The 21,180-nt window shown below is 34.1% G+C and overlaps 1 protein-coding gene across 26 annotated transcripts in view; it reads right to left on the bottom strand.

Moving 5' to 3' along the window:
- BAZ2B (bromodomain adjacent to zinc finger domain 2B) overlaps nt 1-21,180 on the bottom strand; it is a 322,262-nt gene that overhangs the window by 178,831 nt on the left and 122,251 nt on the right. For 4 of the 26 annotated variants that reach the window (XM_032594418.1, XM_032594420.1, XM_032594419.1 and 1 more), the window contains exon 1: nt 8,440-8,796. The exons of 20 other annotated variants lie outside the window; for them this stretch is intronic. The gene's annotated coding sequence lies outside the window, so the exon portion shown is untranslated. Of the gene's footprint in view, nt 1-8,439; nt 8,798-21,180 lie in introns of those variants that run through there. 2 more of the 26 variants (XM_032594415.1, XM_032594417.1) reach the window with 2 other exon arrangements.

The raw sequence follows: 21,180 nt of genomic DNA on the forward strand, positions 1-21,180 counted from the left end.
GAATTCTAGAATTTATACTTTCACAAGTCATCTCAAAAACCAGTCGTCTCTCTCAATACTTAAAGGCATAAAATGTTAATATAACTGAAATAAATAAATATAAAATGACTAAAAAGAATGTATTGGGAGTATTTTCCAGTTAGATATAATTAAGTGGGATTTTACTTTATAGTGTGAAAAGGCAACTAAAAAATATCTTAGCCTTGGGCAGAATTACACTGAAGTTACATTACCAGTAGGCTTAATTATTAAAATTCACTTTAAGAGGTGGCTTTTTACATGTACACATTTCTTTTCTTTTCCTTTTAAGAAAAGCATATGTTATGTGCTGAAGCCAGTATTCAGTCTAATCTTTTACATACTCTATAGCATAATAAAAGGTTATTTTTAATGTTTATTTATTTTTGAGAGAGAGAGAGCATGAGCAGGGAGGGGTAGAGAGAGGGAGACAGAGAGTCTGAAGTAGGCTCCATGCTGTCAGTGGAAGCCCGATGTGGGGCTTGAACCCACAAACCATGAGATCATGACCTGGGCTGAAGTCAGAGGCTCAACCAACTGAGCCACCCAGATGCCCCTCTTTATATAGTATGATAGAATAAAAATTAATGCTTGATGCAGTCACTGCAGACAACAGATTCCTCAAAAAGCTAAACATCAAATTACCACATGACCTAGCAATTTCATTCCAAGGTACATATATACCCTGAAAATAACTGAAAGCAGAGTACTGAACAGATATTTGTACATTTAAACATCCATCAAAAGATGAATGGATAAATGTGATATATACATAAATATATACATACATACGTATGTCATATATGCGATAGATAGATAGATAATGGGATATTACTGAGCCCTAAAGAGTAATGAGGTTCTGATACATGATATAACACAGATGAATCTTGGCACATTATACTAAGTGAAAGAAACCTGACACAAAAGGACAGATATCATATGACTTGACTTACAGGAAACATCTAGAATAGACAAATTGATGGGGACAGAAAGTAGATTCAAGATTACCAGGGGTTGGGGAAAGGGGGAAATGGAGAATCAATTAGTGCTTAATGGTTACAGAGTTTCCATTTGGGTAATGAAAAAGTTTTGAAAATAAAGCAGTGACTGTCAGACAACATTGTAAACGTAAATGCCAATGAATTGTACGCTTAAAAATGTTTAAAATGGCAACTTTTATGTTATATATTTTTCCACAACTTAAAAAACTTAGTACTACTGAATATCGTAAATCATTGGATTATACACCCTAAATGGATAAATTGTAAATTGCAGTATGTGAAATATCTCAGGAAATATGTTATAAAATTAATGTTTGAAGTCTTTCTTCAATGCTTGAAGTTCAGGTCCCTTTTCCTTTTTTCCAGACTTCCTTGGTCATTTTAGTGACCTTTCTCTTGTTCTCAAATCATATTTCACTTGTTTATATTACTTACTTAGCAATTAATCCTATCCTCTTTTTGGCATCACTGGTGTTTTAAAATTACTGTTATACATTTAAGATTTGATTATGCTTTGTTTATAGAACAAGATTAGATGCTCATATTATCAAATCAAGACCAATATTTCATATCTGTTTGTACTTTGTTTACCAAACAAGATTAGTAGTAGCTCAAATTGTCAAATTAGGACCAGTAGTTCTCTGCCATCTTCTAATCTTCAAAAAAATAATACTACATTTGCACAAATATAGAGAGTAAAAATTTCAATAATAAATGTTAAGAGAAAGCAGTCTCAGAAAAATATGATTGGAATACTCATTTGCTGGGCACTCCACAATTAATCAAGGATGTAATAGATTTAGTTCAGTAGTAATTATTTATTTTAATGTTTTATTTATTTTTGAGAGAGAAAGAGAGAGAGAGAGACAGAATAAGAGCGGGAGGGGCAGAGAGAGGGGGAGACACAGAATATGAAGTAGGCTCCAGGCTCTGAGCTGTCAACACAGAGCCCAATGCAGGGCTCAAACCCATGAAACCTGAGATTATGACTGAGGCAGAAGTCAGATGCTGAACTGACTGAGCCACACAGGCGCCCCTAGTTCAGTACAATTTTTAAAAACAGGCAATAGGATACTTTCACCAGAAAATTTTCTGACTGACCATTTTTCTTTTTCCCCAAAGACACTATACAAATAAGAAATAAAACAAAATAGGTGAGGAATATACAAACATTTAACATATATGCTAATATTTTTTATGCCTAAGTAGATGTGTTTAGGATATATACTTCTAATCCTGAAAAGAATTAACTAAAACAAGAGATTATACAGATAATTAAGTTGCAACAGCCAACCAAAATTTTTGTTTACTGAAAAAGCTCATTTAATGATTACAGCAGTCTTGGAGCACCTGGGTGGCTGAGTCAGTTAAGTGGCCGACTTCAGCTCAGGTCATGATCTCATGGTTTGTGATTTTGAGCCCCATGTCAGGCTCTGCACTGACAGAGCCTGGAGCCTGCTTCAGATTCTGTGTCTCCCTCTCTCTTTCCCTCCCCCACTCGTGCTGTCTCTCTCTCTCTCTCTCTCTCTCTCTCTCTCTCTCTCTCTGCCTCTCAAAAAATAAATAAATGAGAAAAAAATTAAAAAACAATTATAGCAGTCTTAAATTATACATAAGTATTTTGGGGTATAAAATGAAAAAGAAGGTAGACTTTAGAAAAAGAAATAGGAAGGATAAATATCTTTTTTTTTCTTGTTCCTTTGAAAAATAGCATATAAATTTGAGATATATATGAAACAGTGCACTTGGAATAAAGTCATATAGTTATAGAACAGAAATATAAAGACTAGGTAAATTTCCTACATATGTCTTTAGTATATGCTTAAAATAACCTGTTAGGCATACAGACTATTTTAATCCACAGTGGAGTTTTTAATTGGTACTTTTAAAAATGTGCAAAATGCTTTTGTTAAAATATTTCTTTTCTACAGAATGTCTGAATGACCTTCTCTTAAGTGTGCTTTTAAAAACATATCATAAATTATACAAATTATATTTTGATCTAAAGGCAAATGTTTAAGCTTTTAAAGTATAGCATCAGTACCTCAAAAGTAAATCTGTTCCAATGAACAAGTATGTTTCTATTCTTTACTGAAGTAGAATGACTTATATTCACTTTTACAGTGAAAATATCCACTGACATCTCAGAGAATATTGCTTTTCCAGTCAGAAACACAGCTATTTATCAAATCACTTCCCCATAAAACAGCCAATAAAGGGAAGGAAACAAAAATAGGTTTCCATCAGATAAAATACATGAGTTAAACTCATTCTATATTAATTAAAAAGTCCTCATGCCCTTAATCTCTGAGGTTTTATAATTTACACATGACTCCAACAAACTTGGATTGTGATTTCAAGGTCACAGCATATTAGAAAGAGGGATAAAGATGATAATGATAGCAGCTGTAATTTTTCTAAGCGTGTATTAAGCACTACACAGGGGGACAGGGCTGAGGGTGGAGGGAGTGTCAGTAGTAGGTAATTGTATGAAAGTCGTGCAGAAATTAAAAAGAAAAACAAAACAAAACAAACCCCCCAAAACAGCATCAACAAATGGCTTTAATTCTATGATGGAGAATCTATAAGCCTTATGTCCCAAGGGTATCCCTATGTTACAATACAGGGTAACAAAAAAAGACAACTCCATGAAACCTTAAACAAATGTTTGAAGTTTAATATATCAGAATTTTTTAAAATGAGCATAGGCAATAGAATCTAAAGATTTAGATTTGAACCCAGACCCATCACTTAATATATCAACGACCTCAGGCAATTACAATCTCCCTCAGACTCAGTTTCTCCAAGTGTAAAGTGGGATAATATTTATTTTATGGCACTATACTGAGAATTAACATATGTAATAGCACCCAGTACAACTGACTAATATAGTAGCCACTGAAATACTTTGAAAATTTAACTATCCAGAATAAATTGTTCTTTGAAATAAACAATTTTATTGCTTTCCAAAATATTATAACTTTTTAAATTTTTTTAATGTTTATTTATTTTTGGGAGAGAGAGAGAGCATGCGCGCGATAGTGGGGGAGGGGCAGAGAGAAAGGGAGATACAGAATCCAAAGCAGGTTCCAGGCTCTGAGCTGACAGCACAGAGCCCGATGCGGGGCTCGAACTCCTGAACTGGGAGATAGTGACCTGAGCCAAAGTCAGACACTTAACCAAAGTCAGACACTTAACTGACTGAGCCACCCAGGCGTCCCAAACATTATAACTTTTTAGATGTTACTCTGGAGTTTGTAAATACATAAAGTAGAAAATGCCAAGATTCATTTAAGTGTATGAAGAATGCTCTCAAATCTCATCATAAGGCACCTCTTTGACCAGGTAAGTCCAATTCATTCTTTAGCCTCAGTTTAGATAGTATCTCTTCTGGAAAGCCTTCCCACAATCTCTACTTGCATATCTTCCAGACACTTAAAAATCTATCACATCCCAAACCGAAGTCCTGAATGCCCATCTCTATCCCAGACTTGTTCCATCTGAATACCTTCCCCATCTCACAGCCAATGGCAACACCATCCTTCTAAGTTGCTCAGCCAAAAACCTTAGAGTCATTTGTCTTCTTTTTCTCATATCCCACACCCAATCCACTGAAAGACCTTTTTGCTTGTACCTTAAAAACATCCAGAATTTGCTACCAACTTCAGTCAGATTATTCTACTAGCCTTCTAACTAGTGGTCAATGCCACTAGTCTCAAAACAGCAACTGGAGTGATCCTTTAAAAATATAAAACAGATTTACTGATAGCCCTGCAATGGCTCCTCAAAGTCGTTGTAGTGGTCTGTAAAGTCCTATATGAAATGACCCTTCTACCCATTACCTACTCTCCTTCCCCTCACTCTGCTCTAATCACAATGGTTTCTGTTCATTACTCTGAACAATTGACATATATTTCTGCCTCAAGCCCTCTACCTGGAAGGCTCTTCCTAAAGATTTCCACATAGCTAACCAATTCCTTGGTTTTTGGCTAAATATCACCTTCTCTGTAAATCCCTCTTCAGCCTCTGCTACCCATCACCACCAAAGCCTTATTCTGCTCTACTTTTTCTATCTTCCATAACACTTGTCACCTTGAAACATGCTATACACTTTATTTATCATGCTTATTGTTTCTATCTACCCCACTATATGTTCCACAAGAACAGAGAGCTTTGAAAGTTTTATTTACTGATATATCCCATGTACCTAGAACAGCAGCACACCAAATGCAAATTAAATATGTGAATAAAGGAATACATTAGAGGGATGCCTGGATGGCTCAGTCAGTTAAGCATCCAACTTCAGCTCAGGTCATGATCTCACAGTTTGTCAGTTTGAGACCCGCAGCAAGATCCTCTGTATCCCTTGCTCTCTGCCCCTCCCCCAACTCTCGCACACTCTCTCTCTCAAAAATAAACAAATATTAAGAAAAAAAAAAAGAATACATTAGATACTTCTTGTGTTGCCTGCATCCTGCACTGAATAGTATTATATGTTATCACATTGTACTGTAATATGTAATAGCCTGTTAATTTTCTGCCGCTTCAACTAAACTGTTTCTTGAAACAAAGAATTTTATTTTGTTTTCCATTATTGTTGCTAGTACTTCCTTATAGTGCCTGACACTTAGTAAGTACTCTGCATTATTTAATAAATTGATGGGAAAAAAAAACTATCTAAATCAAGGTGTAAGCACCTTATTATCTCCAAAATATAAACACAATGCTTAAAGGCATGACACCGAAGACTGAGTTCTGGATTCTGGATTCTGTTACTGTCTTTGGTCTGAATCTGGCCCTTACTGGCTAAGGAACACTGTTGAAATTATTTAAATTCCCTACCACTATTTCCTTACCAGTACAAATAGGAGTAATGATGGTATCTAAACCTCAAGTGATTATCATGAATATAAAATACAGGTAATAGTGAAGGAGTTCAGAACATGCAACACTAGCATATTGACATTTTGAGTTAAAGGCTCTTGAAAAACAGTAAATTTAAGGAAAGCAGATGACCTTCCTTCTTTTTCTTAAAAGCAAAAACTGAAATTCTTGTATGAAAGATGTCCTTCCTATACCAGAAGGAAAGTAGCACTCTTATCATCAAGGACAAAAAGTTGAGACTAAATTAATCCTACACAAACAGACTTTGTTAAAAATAATTATTCTCTCCCTTTGGCCTCTGCACATAGGTTAGTCACTTTTCCACAATTGCCTCTCTTTGTTCAACTTCATATAAAACAAGTAGGTTTTGCCATTTCTTTGGGTCATCATTTCTTATGCAGTCTCCCATGTCACACAAAACTTTTATTAAATACATGTGTATGCTTTTGTCCTGTTGATCTATTTTGAGTCCATTTAATTTTCAGGCCCAGACAAAAAGAACTCTAAAAGAGTAAAGGTAAATGTTTCTATCTCCTACAACAGAATTAGCTCAGTGATTGGTACATATTAAGCAGTCAATAATTGAAATCTATTACTTGTTATTACAAATTAAATAGAGGAACTATTATAAGTCCTATTTCAATAACTTGACTAAGCTAAAATATTCACTAAATATAATCTTTAGAATCTCCTAGAAAGCACCAATAATATATATTAAAAATTATTGAGTTGCCTAAAATAATTTTGATAAGCATTTTGGAAAAGAAAATACATTAACTCAACAAAAGTAGAATTACATTTATATTATCCCAGAATATTTTTAAGTATTTCTAGATGTTAGGTTCTAAACTATATTCAATAATTGCCTTTAATGTTTAATAATTTCATAATGTTTTCTTTTAAATGGCCAGGATACCTACTACTAGAGTTTATTTATTTATTTAAAAAAAAATTTTTTTTTAACGTTTATTTACTTTTGAGACAGAGAGAGACAGGGCATGAATGGGGGAGGGTCAGAGAGAAGGAGACAGAATCTGAAACAGGCTCCAGGCTCTGAGCTGTCAGCACAGAGCCCGACGCGGGGCTCGAACTCACAGACCGCGAGATCATGACCTGAGCCAAAGTCGGCTGCTTAACCAACTGAGCCACCCAGGTGCCCCTAGAGTTTAAAAATAAAACAACTTGGGGTGCCTGGTTGGCTCAGTCAGTTAAGCAGCTGCCGTCAGCTCAGGTCATGATCTCATGGTTCATGGGTTCGAGTCCTGCATTGGGCTCTGTGCTGACAGTTCGGAGCCTGGAGCCTGCTTCTAATTCCGTGTCTCCCTCTCTCTCTGTCCCTCCCCTGCTCATGCTCTGTCTCTGTCTCTCTCTCTCTTGAAAATAAATTAACATTAAAAAATTTTTTTTCTAATCAAATATCTTACTATTTAGATAAACTATGCTTATAGGCCTTTAATATATATGCACATTCTTCCTTCTACTCTGAATAATCTCATTTCCAGATATGAGACTTTTGAGAAAAAGATTTAAGTACATTTGTGACTCTTTACTAAATCACCTCCAAGGTTTTCACTTCTCATTTTAGTCATGTATCCAACAATAAATATAATCTTTTGGTAATGTTATATTAAGAACTGAGCAAAACTAACAATTCAGTCCAAATTAAAAGACCAATTTTATGGTGTTTATTTTAAACCTTATTTTCTCTTATTTTATAATAAAAATGTTTCTAGTTTTATAATAGAAATAATTTTTCTATTATTTCCCTGCCTACTGTGACTCCTAAATGTTTTCCTACTCTATCTCCAGAGTCAGTTCTCCATTTTATAAAATACTTGTGAAAACTAATTTTCTTTATAGTTTGTACTGACACAAAGAAATAAACAAACATACACATTTTACTAAACACTCATATGGGCAGTAGACAAGAAAACTGAGGTAAGCAGTTTAGATGATTGTCCCAAGAACACAGATGGAGTGACTGCCAGCTTTAGGATTAAAACTAAGAAGCTCATTATTCCCTTCTTATATTCTGAGTACTTAATATTGTTTTTACATCACAAGGATCTCTTAACTAATCTAAAAACAATAATTTAATAATTAAAACAATTATCAACAATAATTATGACAAATGTAAACAGATTTATGAAATCTAGTAAACAAAAGTAAAATTAATTTATCCAAATATTCCCTGAAAAAACCTGATTTACCACATAAGTTGTTTTTAAATTTTTCCTTAGAGAGCCAAGAAAGTGGCAGTCGAATATAATTTATCACTTCAATGTCTTTTTAAAAAACCAATTTCTTGAGCCAAAATCTACAATGAGTATATGAGACCACACAGAAATACTCTTCATTTAAAAAACAATTCTCCAAACTTAAAACACTAGTTTCAACTCTAATTGTAAACTTAAACTTCAGGATATATTTATAACACATATATCTATGAAAAGACAATGCTAAAAAGTAAAGAAAACACCAAATACTACTGCATTTACAAGAGAAAAAGACATACAGTATAACATTAACAGCTTACTGTGGAGAGTGGGTTTAATCAGGAAGTAGCCATTATCCTTTCGATTCAGAGCAGTGACAGCACTCCAAAACAACAAGCCGTGGTATTTTTCAGTTAAAAGGAATGAAAGAATACCTACTATTGTGTCCTAGCTTTGCTGACCCCAAAGGTCACCACATGTCTTTTAATCAAAAGCTATCATGAAAACATAATCCAAGTAAGCATTTACAATGCTCTATTTGTTGAAACACCTAAAATCTACCTAACACAACCTCTCTCCCTCAGTTACTCACAAAACATGGCTGTCTTATTCAGAGATTAGCAATTATTGTAATGAGATACTGTCGGAGAGGGTCAAATAGTACTTCCTGCAGTTTACACATCTTGATTTCCTGGTAAACAAACTGAAAGGCAGGTGGAGCACTTAGATCACCAGTAAACGTGAATGCTCACGTGACAAAACTAAGCCAGGTAAGGTGGATGTCTCAAGTAATCGCTCTTTTCTTAATTTTATTAACGTCAAAACAGACAATAAAGAGTTCCTTCTTCCTTTTTCTAAGGAGGGTTTATTCCTGACATGCACAGGCACAGTTTATAATAAGGAATGCTTGAAAATGAATCTGTTTAAGTAGGTTTTGAAAATTACTTCTGGCAAGTAAATTGTAAAAGACAAGGCAATGCTAACAAGGTATATTAAAAAAAACAACAACTAAGAATAACTGTTCAAACACCTGCTAAATATAAAGAAAAGTCTTTAAATTTCAACTGCTTCAAGAAAGTAGATAAAAGAAGTTTCTGAGTTATAATTAAATTTTAGTCAAAGCATAAACCTATTTTTATCAGGACAAGCTCCTACAAAAATATTACTTTATAATTTATGTGGCAGTCTTTGAAAAAAAACTATCTCAATTATCTGAATCAAAAAGTTTACACAACTCGAAGCTATTCCCAGCATCCTTTAAAATTCATATTTCAAAAAGAAAACAAAACTGAAAATATTTATCTGTGAGCATCTCAAAAAAATATTGTTAGCTTGAAGACTAAGTTTTCTTGTCCCTAGTTTTTTTCCCCCCAAAACTGCTGGTTTTTTTCCCTGTCTGAAATTTCTAGTATAGGTGAACGAGGGTTGGTTTAAATTACCTAAGGGTATAAAACAAACACATACTCCGTCAACGTGATAAACTAATTCACTACTTTAAAAATATTTAGGCGATTTTTTTCTTAATCTACAAAATTGCATTTATCTTAATTCTATTTATACCAAGGCCATGCATGCATCTATTTCCTAACTACTTAGAACATAGACTGCTTTGATTTTAAGGCAAAAAGCTCTTAATGACCCTTTTACAACAATATAATCATATCACGGCATTAAATTATATTATTTAAATCATATTTACTCTATTTGCAAATAAAATTCTTATGTACTGAAATAGAAAACAAAATAAATTAATAACAGAACACCCAAGTATAGAAAATTGTGCCGAGAGTACAGAAACTCAGAATGGGTCTCATTTACAAACAATATGTGTCATTGGAAAGGAGTGTGTATTCAATATTAAACATTAACACAAGTCGCTAATCACCACCTTTACTACAATGACACATGAAATAGACAGCAAATTTTCAGAAAACTATGACTAAGGAGTTAACAAGTCCAGCTGAATTTCTTGGTGAAATGAAATAATTCAAATATTCTACAGTTACCTGAAAAACAAAACAAAGCCCTTACTTATTCCCTTTATAGAAAATTTAATATATAATTCATAATTAAATATGTAGCTTTGACTGTGATTCATATACCAAAACAAAAGTAAAGTTTAAATTAGAAAATTATCAGTTCAGTTATTTCAAAGATCCACGACTATCTTAGCTTTCTATAATAAGTCAAATTTAGAGGACAATGAAATAAAAATATAAAGGTAACGAAGATAAATTTGAAATTTTGTTTCATTCAAGATGGCTTTTACCAACAAGCAGCAAGTTTTGGTATTAAGAATTTACAATTCAGCTGAAAGGGCTGGGGCAAAAACCAGGGTAATATATGTGGTCCTCTGTGAGCTAGAAAAAGACCCCTCTGAGCTCACATATGAGAAAAAGGCACCCTTTCCTCCTCTAGGATGTATTTCAGCCTTACTTGTTTCTCTCAAGTCAGGCACTCTTGTGTAGGCACACTTAGCACAATGAGCTATACCTGGTAGCCCTGTACAGGCAAAAAGCTTCAGAAAGGATTCCCCTGCCCCCCTGGCAAGTCTAAGAAACCACACAGGAGATTAGTCATCCATGACTTAAGAAATTTATACAGAAAGAAAAGAGGAGACAGGGGAGGGGACACCAGGGAGAAAGGTTCCTGCTTTTATTTGCTTGTCTTCTGCTGGCAATAAATAAGCTTTTATTGGTTATTTATATCCCATTTTATTCCAAAATAATTTAATGTGACTTACAGAAATATGAGTAGTAGAACAGATGCTTTCAAAATATAAATTAACATGAATAAAGGGAAAAATAAGAGGAAGGAAGATGAAACACAAGGTAAACTTGAAACACAGAAACACCTATCACAGTTGCCTTACACAATTCTAAGATGTGGGTGGTTCAGCTCTGAGCTACCTAGCTATGGAAGTAAAGTGGGAAATGAGATCAAATTACAAAATTTTAATTCTCTGTAAGATGTGTTACAAACCAGCACCAAGGCTTTTCCTAGCACTCCGAATTCAGAGAAATTTCTTTTATACTTTTTAATAAAGTAACACTGGACAATTCAAAATTTTTTCCCACAGCATCTTTACAGAAATTAAATAACAAACTTCATATGAAAGTTTCTTTTAACATTTCCTTAGCACAAGCTGAGGTCATAACACAATGAGAAGTTACCCAGAAAATAAGCCATCTTGCTAGGAAAGCTTCTGTAATTTGTCTAATCTGTTTTCTTTTTTTTTTAAACAAACACTAACCATCCCCAAGGATCTCTTGTTAAATTCACAGTCTACTCTCATGTTCCAAATTCATACTTTATTTTCTAAATTCAGGTTGTTTTGCTGGATGAGCAAGTAAAAACAGGGCATGCAAGCTCTAACTGTGGTTCCACATCAGACAAGGGAAGACACTGGTAGTTAGGTAAATCTAGATACTTAAAAGGGAACTTCTCTTTTTTTTTTTTTTACTTAGAATAGTTCCTCTCTTCTTTGTTAGTGACTTTCCATAGTCCTGCTCAATCCAACAGCCTGAGAGCCCAATCTATGATGACTTTTATTGCTCCTTAGTTTGGTATTTCCAACTAGGGTAAAGAAATCTGACTTAGGGTTTCTAGATTCCTAACTTGTCATTCAGTCTGCACCAGTTTAGATTCATTTTAGAGCATGATTTTTGAGTGCTTTTACAGCATTTGCTTTTAATATTCTTGGTTGGGGGAGGAATGGAAGACAGTAGTGAAATTAATACAAACAGAATTCCTATCTCTCATTTTATTATACAAGAAAAACAAAGTTGGCAATGGTAGTATCTCAAAATACCACATATCTGGACTGAATACCACTAAAATTTAACAATGTTACAATCTGATTTTCACATGTGGCAAATCACATCTTCCATTACAACTGAGTTGGTTGCTTCTCAGTCTTCCCAAGATGCCAAATTTATGTTCTGTTTCCCATTGCTTTTCCACCTCATTATCAGCTTAGACCTTATCACTTTCATCATTCTCCTCTCTCACAGCCTGACTATTTGGTCCCATGAAACCTTCTTTCTCTACTTGATTTAGCTCTATATTATTCTCTAATTATTTTAGGAATCTCCCTTACTAAATTTGGAAATTCCTTATTCTATATTACTGACTGTGAATCATAAGATGCAAACACCTTAAGTACAAATTAACTTACGCATTAATAAACTGCTGTACATATTTATTACAGCTCATGTTTGTCCAACATGACCAAAATATTTATTAAGATTGCATCAGGTAAGCCAGAGGCCATTTTTTACTATATAGGTAATTTCTAAATGGTGTACACAGTCAACCCATATTAAATCAAACCTTAGGCTTTTCTACTTTCAAGATGGTCTAAGGAATTTTAGTTGTAAGAACAACTTTTGAGAACACTGCCAAAAATCAAACAGATTTGATAAAATTGTCAGACCTAAAAATGACCAAAATTAAATAACAACTGTGTCTAATATAGTTTGGTCCATATTTGAACTCATATACATAACCCAAAGAGTTAGGCAGCCTACTCCCTTATTAAATGAACTTTTTCAATGTGTAGCCACTAAAATGTGTTATATCTGAATTTCCTCTTTTATGAAAATTCAATCTAAGTATATAAATAATCTCAATAGATTGTTCAATTTTCGCTATTGCAAAAGGTAGCGGTATTTACATTTGGCATAATGTGTACACTTGCTTAACATTTTTCTTGTGATAATAAAAAGCACTTCTAACATTTAAAAATGTTAGAAAGCATATGCTTAAGAAGCTCATGTCAATTAGCAGCTTAAATCAATCAAGATTATATTCTAGTCATTTAAAAAGTTATAGGATAATTAAAATGGTCACAATATTAACCGCCTTATAATTGTTTACCTCAAAGAACAAAAGTAGAAAACATATGTCTAAAATAAATCGAAAAGCTTTCAAACCAACTAAACAACAAAAGAAAGAATATAATCCAATTTTCTCTCTTTTCCTAAAAAGCAAACTGGAAAGAAGAAACCAAAGGAAGCTACAAATATATATTTTTTCATTTATTGCCACATAATAGATACACGCAGAGCCAGTGAGAATACAATATTCATTTTGCTGCAGAAGAACAGACATTGCATAACAATGAGATTTGCTAATGAAATCAACCATCAACCTGGAATACATATGTATTAAACCAAGACCTCAGTGTCATTTTCTTTTTGCATCGTTTGTTCTTTCTTTCATTTTCTTCTTGACCTTGTCAGTATTTTTGTCCTTTAGATTTTGGAACTTTGGTAAAGCAAAATCAAGACTATAATATCATAGTGTAATGCTTTTTATTCATCACATTTATTTTTAATGTAAATGCCAATTGTTCTGCTTCTATCAGCACTATTAATGTACCTTACGAAAAAAAAAAATCAATGGATGCTACCAGAAGAAACAAAGGAGGTTTATTTCTATACAAAATAGTTGGATCAGATCTGAAAAAAACTTTTATCAAGACTTGACATAAAATTCCACATAACAATTTTTAGAGCAATATTAGTGCTTGCTTATGTAATAAGAAATTTAAAAAAGAATATATTTTGAAGTCATTTTTGTAATAATATAAATCCTCCAGCAATTTCTACTACAGAGAGTTATTAAGTGAAATAATGTGGGGCTGATAGAATAACTATCAACATGCAAATTATTCTAATGCTTTTAGATTAAAATCATAATTTTTCTCCCCAAAAATGCTCTGCTGTCCTGGTCTACAAAGTTAATCAACAATTTCCATTAATCAAAAGTAAATAATTCTGACAATTTTCTTAAAAATTTATTATTTTAATTTATGATTTAGTTATTACATATTTCTGTAAAGGCCCAAAAGACTATGAAAGTACTTGATATTATATATCTTTTTTAAAAAAGCACTAATGTCCCTCATAATTAATTTATTTTTTTTTTTAGTATAAGCTATTTAACTAAATGACTGTCCTATTGGTTGACTGTTTACACAATTAGGTTTTTCAATTCATGTGTGCTACAAATAAAATGAACAGACTAACCTGCTGTGGCATATAATTGCTACTAATTCATGATAATAACAACTTTTAAAAATAGCAATACTTATACCAATTAAAACAGCCTTAGTCAAACAAAATTAAGTTCTCTGTTATTATTTTTGTAGTACCTTAATATCTAACCTCAAACAATATCCTTCAATATCTGTTGTAAAAGTAAACTGAATATTCCTTATAATTTAAACTGTCTGAAAGTTGCTACTGATAGTCGAAGAGTTCTCCAGACTATTTTAAAAACCATGAAGGATGATTTTAAGCAAAGTAACACATAATCACAGAACAATCATTAATCCACACACAAAGTATTTCCTTAAAAAACCCAGAAATTTCTATTAAAATGACAAAATATGAAGACGACCATAGGGAAACAGCCAGTTGAGACAAATATTTATGGCAGTGCTGAAAACCTACTTTCACTCAGGCAAAGGGGCAAAGGATACAATCCTAAAATGTAGTCATGGGATTTGGAAGGTCATCTAGCTCCTTGCTACTAAAAGTGTGGTCCGCAGACGACCAACATTCCAGCTGCTTCTTAGAAATGAAGATTCTCAAGCCCCCACCCAAACCTACTGAATCAGAATCTTATGTACCTTAAAAGTGAAGAAGCCATGGTCTAGAAAATTCTTCAGCCTACCTAAGAATTTGTATACCAATTGCAGTGACAACTCCTCAAAAATCCACAGTAAAATGCAGAACATTCAGAGGATGAACAATTTACTTGTCATACTCAAAGTCCATTACCTAGCATTTGCTTAATGACTTGAAGTTTCATACTCATATGGAAACTAATTAGACAATAAATTATATTTAATATAAAAAAATAAGTTTCATACTCCTATTGACTACTGATTTGACATTTGTGGTAATAAAAGAATAAGGGGGCAAGAAAAATATCTTTTATGTAAGATCTTAGAAAATATTAAAATGGTAAAACAGCAGTATTTACATATCCTTAGCAATTATTTTAAATTTTTCAACAGAAGAGTTATTTCTTAAATAAAATCTTGTGAGGAAGCCCCACAGAGTAAAAAATAAACGAAGGCCTACTCTTTGGGGCCAAGGAGGCACCCAGCAGTAGCCAAGGCATCTCAACAGAACTACCTCATATGTTTCTTCAGAGTACAGTTTGAAAAACTCTGACTTAAAGAAACTACTTGAGAGCCTAAAAACAAACTAAACAACTGTTATACTGATCACAAATAAAATTTGCTGTTCATCAAAGTAAAATCTTAAAGATCACTATACTATAGAGAAACCTGTTTACTTTATTCTGTGGTGTTTTAAACTAAGAACACTAGATTGAATTACATAATAAAGCATTTTTTTGTTACTCAAATTGATCTTTCCCCAAATTGTTCTAATTGGCGCAGCTAGATTTCCACTAATATGAGATCTTTAATTTAATTATTTTAGTTAATAGTATGCCTACCATTATACGAGACATTATGTGAAGTGCTACAAGGGCAACATAGATGAATGGACCAAGTATTCTACTGATCACCTTGGAAGGGTTAAGACAAATATATGGGATATAACAAGTGCCATAAAAGCAATATAACTATGGAAACATAATTAACTGAGGACCTCAGAAAAGGCTTCATGAAAGGTGACATCTGAAGCAGACTTTGAAAAGTGTGTAGGATTTTGAAAGGCAAAGGTGGCTGTGTTGGAGGAACTAGAAAAAAATGGCATCATTTAAAAAAAATTTTTTTTAACGTTTATTCATTTTTGAGAGACAGAGAGAGAGCATGAGCGGGGAAGGGGCAGAGAGAGACGGAGACACAGAATCTGAAGCAGGCTCCAGGCTCTGAGCTGTCAGCACAGAGCCCGACACAGGGCTGGAACTCACGAACTGTGAGATCATGACCTGAGCCAAAGTCGGTCACTCAACCGACTGAGCCACCTAGGTGCCCTGAAAAAATGGCATCTTCAGTGGAGAGAAGACATATGCTGAGAAGCAGAAGCTGAAAAGGTCTGGGTATATTTGAAGAACAGCTTGAGGCAGCTTGTACGCTCCCTAACCAGAATCTAAGGTGCCTGGGTGGCTGGGTCAGTTAAATGCCCAACTCTTGATTTCCCCTCAGGTCATGATCTCACGGTTTGTGAGATGAAGCTCTGTGTTGGGTTCTGTGCTGACAGCACAGAGCCTGCTTGGGATTCTCTCTCTCTCCCTCTCTTGCTTGGGATTCTCTCTCTCTCTCCCTCTTTTTCTGTTCCTCTCTTGTCGGTGCACACACACTCTCTCTCAAAATAAATAAAGAAACTTAAAAAAAAAGAATCATGAGTTGTTCATTTTATGACAGTAACACCCATAGAACTCAAGTGTTAATATACCTGTATAGTCCTGTAAGAGCATTAAATACCTGTTTGAATGAATTAATCAATCAATGAATGAATGTAATCTACTATGGCTAGTATATATGGCATATGTAGAAAATAGTGGGAGATATGGCTGAAAAGGTAGTTTATGACCTTATTGGAGACAACCTTGAATACTATATTAAGTACTTAAATTTAATGCTGCAAACAATGGTAAGCCACCTGCATTAGAAATATTGATTTGGCAGTGTTAAGTAGGATGGATTGGGACAGGAAGAGAGTTCCAATAGGGATACTGAAATGTTCAGTCTGTTGCAATAGGTTAGGCAAGAGGTTGTGGGAGTAGAATCAGAAATACAAAGATGAGTATGAAAGACAAGAATAATCAATTTTTTTTCCATTAGGCAGTCAAAGTAGAGCAAGAAATAAAAAAATTATAGGGTCACCTGGGTGGCTGTTGGTTAAGCGTCCAACTTTGGCTCAGGTCATGATCTCACGCTCGTGAGTTTGACCGCTCGTGAGTTTGAGTCCCAAGTCAGGCTCTGTGCTGGCAGCTCAGAGCCTGAAGCCTGCTTCGGATTCTGTGTCTCCCTCTCTTTCTGCTCCTCCCCTGCTCATGCTCTCTCTCTCTCTCTCTCTCTCTCAAAAATAAACACTAAAAAAAATTTTTTTTTAATTTATATTATAGAAGTAAAACCTGTTGGACTTCATAGCAGGTTCTATATAGAGGGAGTGGGAAGGGAAAAAGTAAAGAAATCCCAAAAGTTTGCAAGAATGTAAAACAGGAAATCTCTTACGCACTACTGGTGTAAACTGGTATGACCAGCTAGAAAAAATTAATATGTTATAAAATCAAAGCTGTACATAGTCTATATCACAGTAATTCCACTTCTACATATATAACCCAGAAAACTCACACATGTGCATAAAGGGGCATATACAAAAATGTAATTTGCAGCACTATTTTTATAATGAAATATTGGAAAATGAATAAATTAAAAGATTGTAGAATGTTTATATAATGAAATAGTATAGAGGAATTAAATGACCTAGAGCTACACATTTTAACATAGATATATATCTTTAATAAGAGAAGATGAATTGTTTTATGAATGATCAATGAAACCAGTCTCTGGAGGACAATGAAAAGGGAAAAAAGTTAAAAAAAAAAAAAAACATGAATAAATTCTTAGGTTTAGTGTGGAGGGGAAATAGGTTTTTATTTGTTTTTACCAGGACTTATTATTTTACAAATGGAAGTGTGTACCTTTGACCACCTTCACTCATTTTGCCCATCCCCCACCTCTGGCAACCAACAATCTATGCTTTGTATCTATGAGTCCCAATTTTTGTTCCTTTTGTGTGTGTTTTGGGGTTTTCTTTGTTTTTTTTTTTTTGTTTGTTTGTTTTGTTTTAGATTCCACATGTAAGTGAGATCACATGGTATTGGTTTTTCTCAGTCTCACTTCACTTAGCACAATGCTCTCAGGGTCCATCCATGTTGTCAAAAATAGCAGGATTGCCTTCTTTTTGTGGCTAATATTCCATTGTATATAATTACCCATTCATCCATTGATGGACACTTAGGCTATTTCCATGTCTTGGATATTATAAGTAATGGTGCAATGAACATGGGAGTATCAGGCAAACTTTTTTTCTCAGAGGTGGGAGGAGAGGTAGAAGAAGAAAAAAAACATAGTTTTCTAACCTTTAATTTTGAAATAACTATATATGTATAGAAAGTTGCAAAACTTTACATAACTATAGCACAATATCAAAACCAGTAAACTAACTACAATGTATATGTATAGTTCTGTCATTTTATCCTATGTGTAGATTCATGTAACCAACACTGCAATCAAGATATGGAACTATCCCATCATCACAAAGATCTCTCTCATGACACTCTTTTACAGTCACACCCAAACCTCTCCTTCAGCATCCCAAATCCTGATAACCACTAATTTGTTCTTGAACTCTATAATTTTGTCTTTATATAGGTGGAATCATAGTGACCTTTTCAGTTTGGCTTTTTTCACTCAACCTAATGCCCTTAAGATCTATCCAATTGTTATGTGTATCAATAATTGGAACCTTTTTATTGCTGAGTAGTACTGCACAAAATGGACATACCATACTGTCTTTAGCCATTCACTTATTTATTTTATTTATTTATTTTTAATTTTTTAATTTTTTTTTGAGAGAGAGAGAGACAGAGTGTGAGCAGGGGAGGGCACAGAGAGACAGAAAGACACAGAATCTGAAGAGGCTCCAGGCTCCAAGCCGTCAGCACAGAGCTCGACGCAGGGCTTGAACTCACAAGCTGTGAGATCATGACCTGAGCCGAAGTCGGACGCTTAACCGACTGAGCCACCCAGGGGCCCCTAGCCATCCACCTATTGCAAGACATTTTGGTTGTTTCCAATTTTGGCTATTACAAATAAAGCTGCAATGAACAAATATGTACATTTTGCTGGGATATATGCTCAGGAGTGTGGTGGTGGTTTGGTCATGTAGTAAGGGTATGTTTAGCTGTTTCTTTTTCTTTTTTTTTTTTAAATAAACTGTCAAACTCTTTCCCAGAGTGGTTGTACCATTTTACATTCCCAGCAGCAATGTATAAAAGTTCCATTTTTCTCCACATCCTTGCCAGCATTTGACGTATGTCACTATGTTTTATTTTGGCTGTTCTGATGCGTGAGTAGTGATAGCTCATTTGTGCATTTCCCTGATGGCTTGTGATGTTCAACATCTTTTCATGTACTCACCTGATATCTGTACATTCTCTTTGGTCACATGTTTCTTCGTCTCTTTTAGCCATTTTCTAACTGGACTGTTGGCATTTTTACTGTTGAGTTTGAGAGTTTTTATATATCTGAGATATAAGTACTTTGTCAGATTTGTGGTTTTCAAATATTTTCTCCTAATATGTAGCTTGTGTTTTGGAAAGCAAAAGGTTTTAAGTTTTATAAAGTCCAAATTACTGATCTCCACTGATTTTTTTTTTCTTTTATGGATTTTGTGGATTTTGTGTCATGTATAAGAACTCTTCACCAAGTTAGGTCCCGTAGATTTTCCCTTATGTTTTCTTCTAAAAGTTTTATATATTACATTTAATTTTATAATCCAAACAGATTTTAAACTAGAAAAAGGAGAAAATGATAAATCTGTCTATCAGAAGGTTTTCAACTACTTAATAGACTTAATTTCAACATTTATTTGGTATCCTATTACAGCAAAACACTTAAGATACATACAAGGTATAGGATCTAAAGAGTGGATACAACATATATTTTTATTTTATTCTTACAAGTGCTTTGTCAGAATTATACATCAGTGCACCTGACTTAGGAAGAACTTGTACGTGTTCTTGGGGGAACCTGTTACAGCTGTTCTAAACCTTTAAGAGTGGAAAAATTAGTCTACTCACCAAAAGAAGGTTGTATCAGGAAGAGATAATAGCACTGAACAAAGGCAAAAGAACTGTATGTCCACTGCATGCTTCAGGAAGTATACATGGTCTTAAAGTTAGAGAGTACTAAGTATGGGAGATTTAGGCAAAATTTTGGATGTAGCAGGAGACAGATTATGGAAGATTTCATATGCCATGCAAATTAGATTGAATTTTATTCTGTTTGATGGGAAGCTAGTAAATTATTTTAAGTAGGTGAATAATCTAGTTAGATTTGTGATGTCAATTAAATTGTCACTGAGAGGATGATGAATTTGGACACAGCAAGACTAGAGGCAGAACAACCAGTTGGGAGGCGATAGTGACATCCTAAGTAAGGCATAATGCAAACCTACCTAAAGATTTAAGCATCGTAAATAGAAAAGAAAGGATGGATTTGAGAAATATTTAAAGAAAAAAAAAAGAACTATAGTGTTCGTTATGAAAACAGGCAGGGAGAGGTGTTGACTTAAGGTAAACAGAGAAGTTATGAAACAGCATTTGTAGAAATGCTTTTATTAACTTTTAGTTAACTCATAGTTAACCTGTAGTATTAGATAACACAGTATTTACCGTGGCATGAAAAACACTAGTACCATAAGACGATCTTTGAAGGGAGGGTCAAATGAGTTGGAGATTCACAAAACATAATTTAAAAAAATTATGTTTATTTATTTTTGAGACAGAGAGAGACAGACAGACAGACAGAGACACAGAGTATGACTGGGGGAGAGGCAGAGAGAGAGGGAAACACAGAATCTGAAGCAGGCTCCAGGCTTTGATCTGTCAGCATAGAGCCTGATGTAGGACTCAAACCCACAAGCCGTGAGATCATGACCTGAGCTAAAGTTGGAAGCTTCAAGACTGAGCCATCCAAGCACTCCTTAGATTCACAAAACTTATTAGCACATTAAAAGATGCACAGAAACAGCTTTTAAAATGAATTTTGTAACTTTAACATTAACCCTATGTTTTCCAAACTTATTTGACCATGGAACTGTTTTTCATGCAATGCTCACTCCATACAACCAATGCTCTACTGAGACTACTTTGGGGACTGCTGGTTTAGCAACAATGTGGGCTTTGGTTAAGCTTAGAACATAATTTTTTTAAGTCTTCCCTTAAAAAAAGAATTAAATCTCAAATGTAGGTTTAGGTGAAACTTCTATGACTTCATTTATTATTCTCCATTGGCTCACACCACTTCAGTCATGCTGGTTTCCTTATTGTTCTTCAAATATGCC

This window comes from Lynx canadensis, chromosome C1, assembly GCF_007474595.2.
Source record: "Lynx canadensis isolate LIC74 chromosome C1, mLynCan4.pri.v2, whole genome shotgun sequence".
Lineage (NCBI taxonomy): Eukaryota > Metazoa > Chordata > Mammalia > Carnivora > Felidae > Lynx > Lynx canadensis.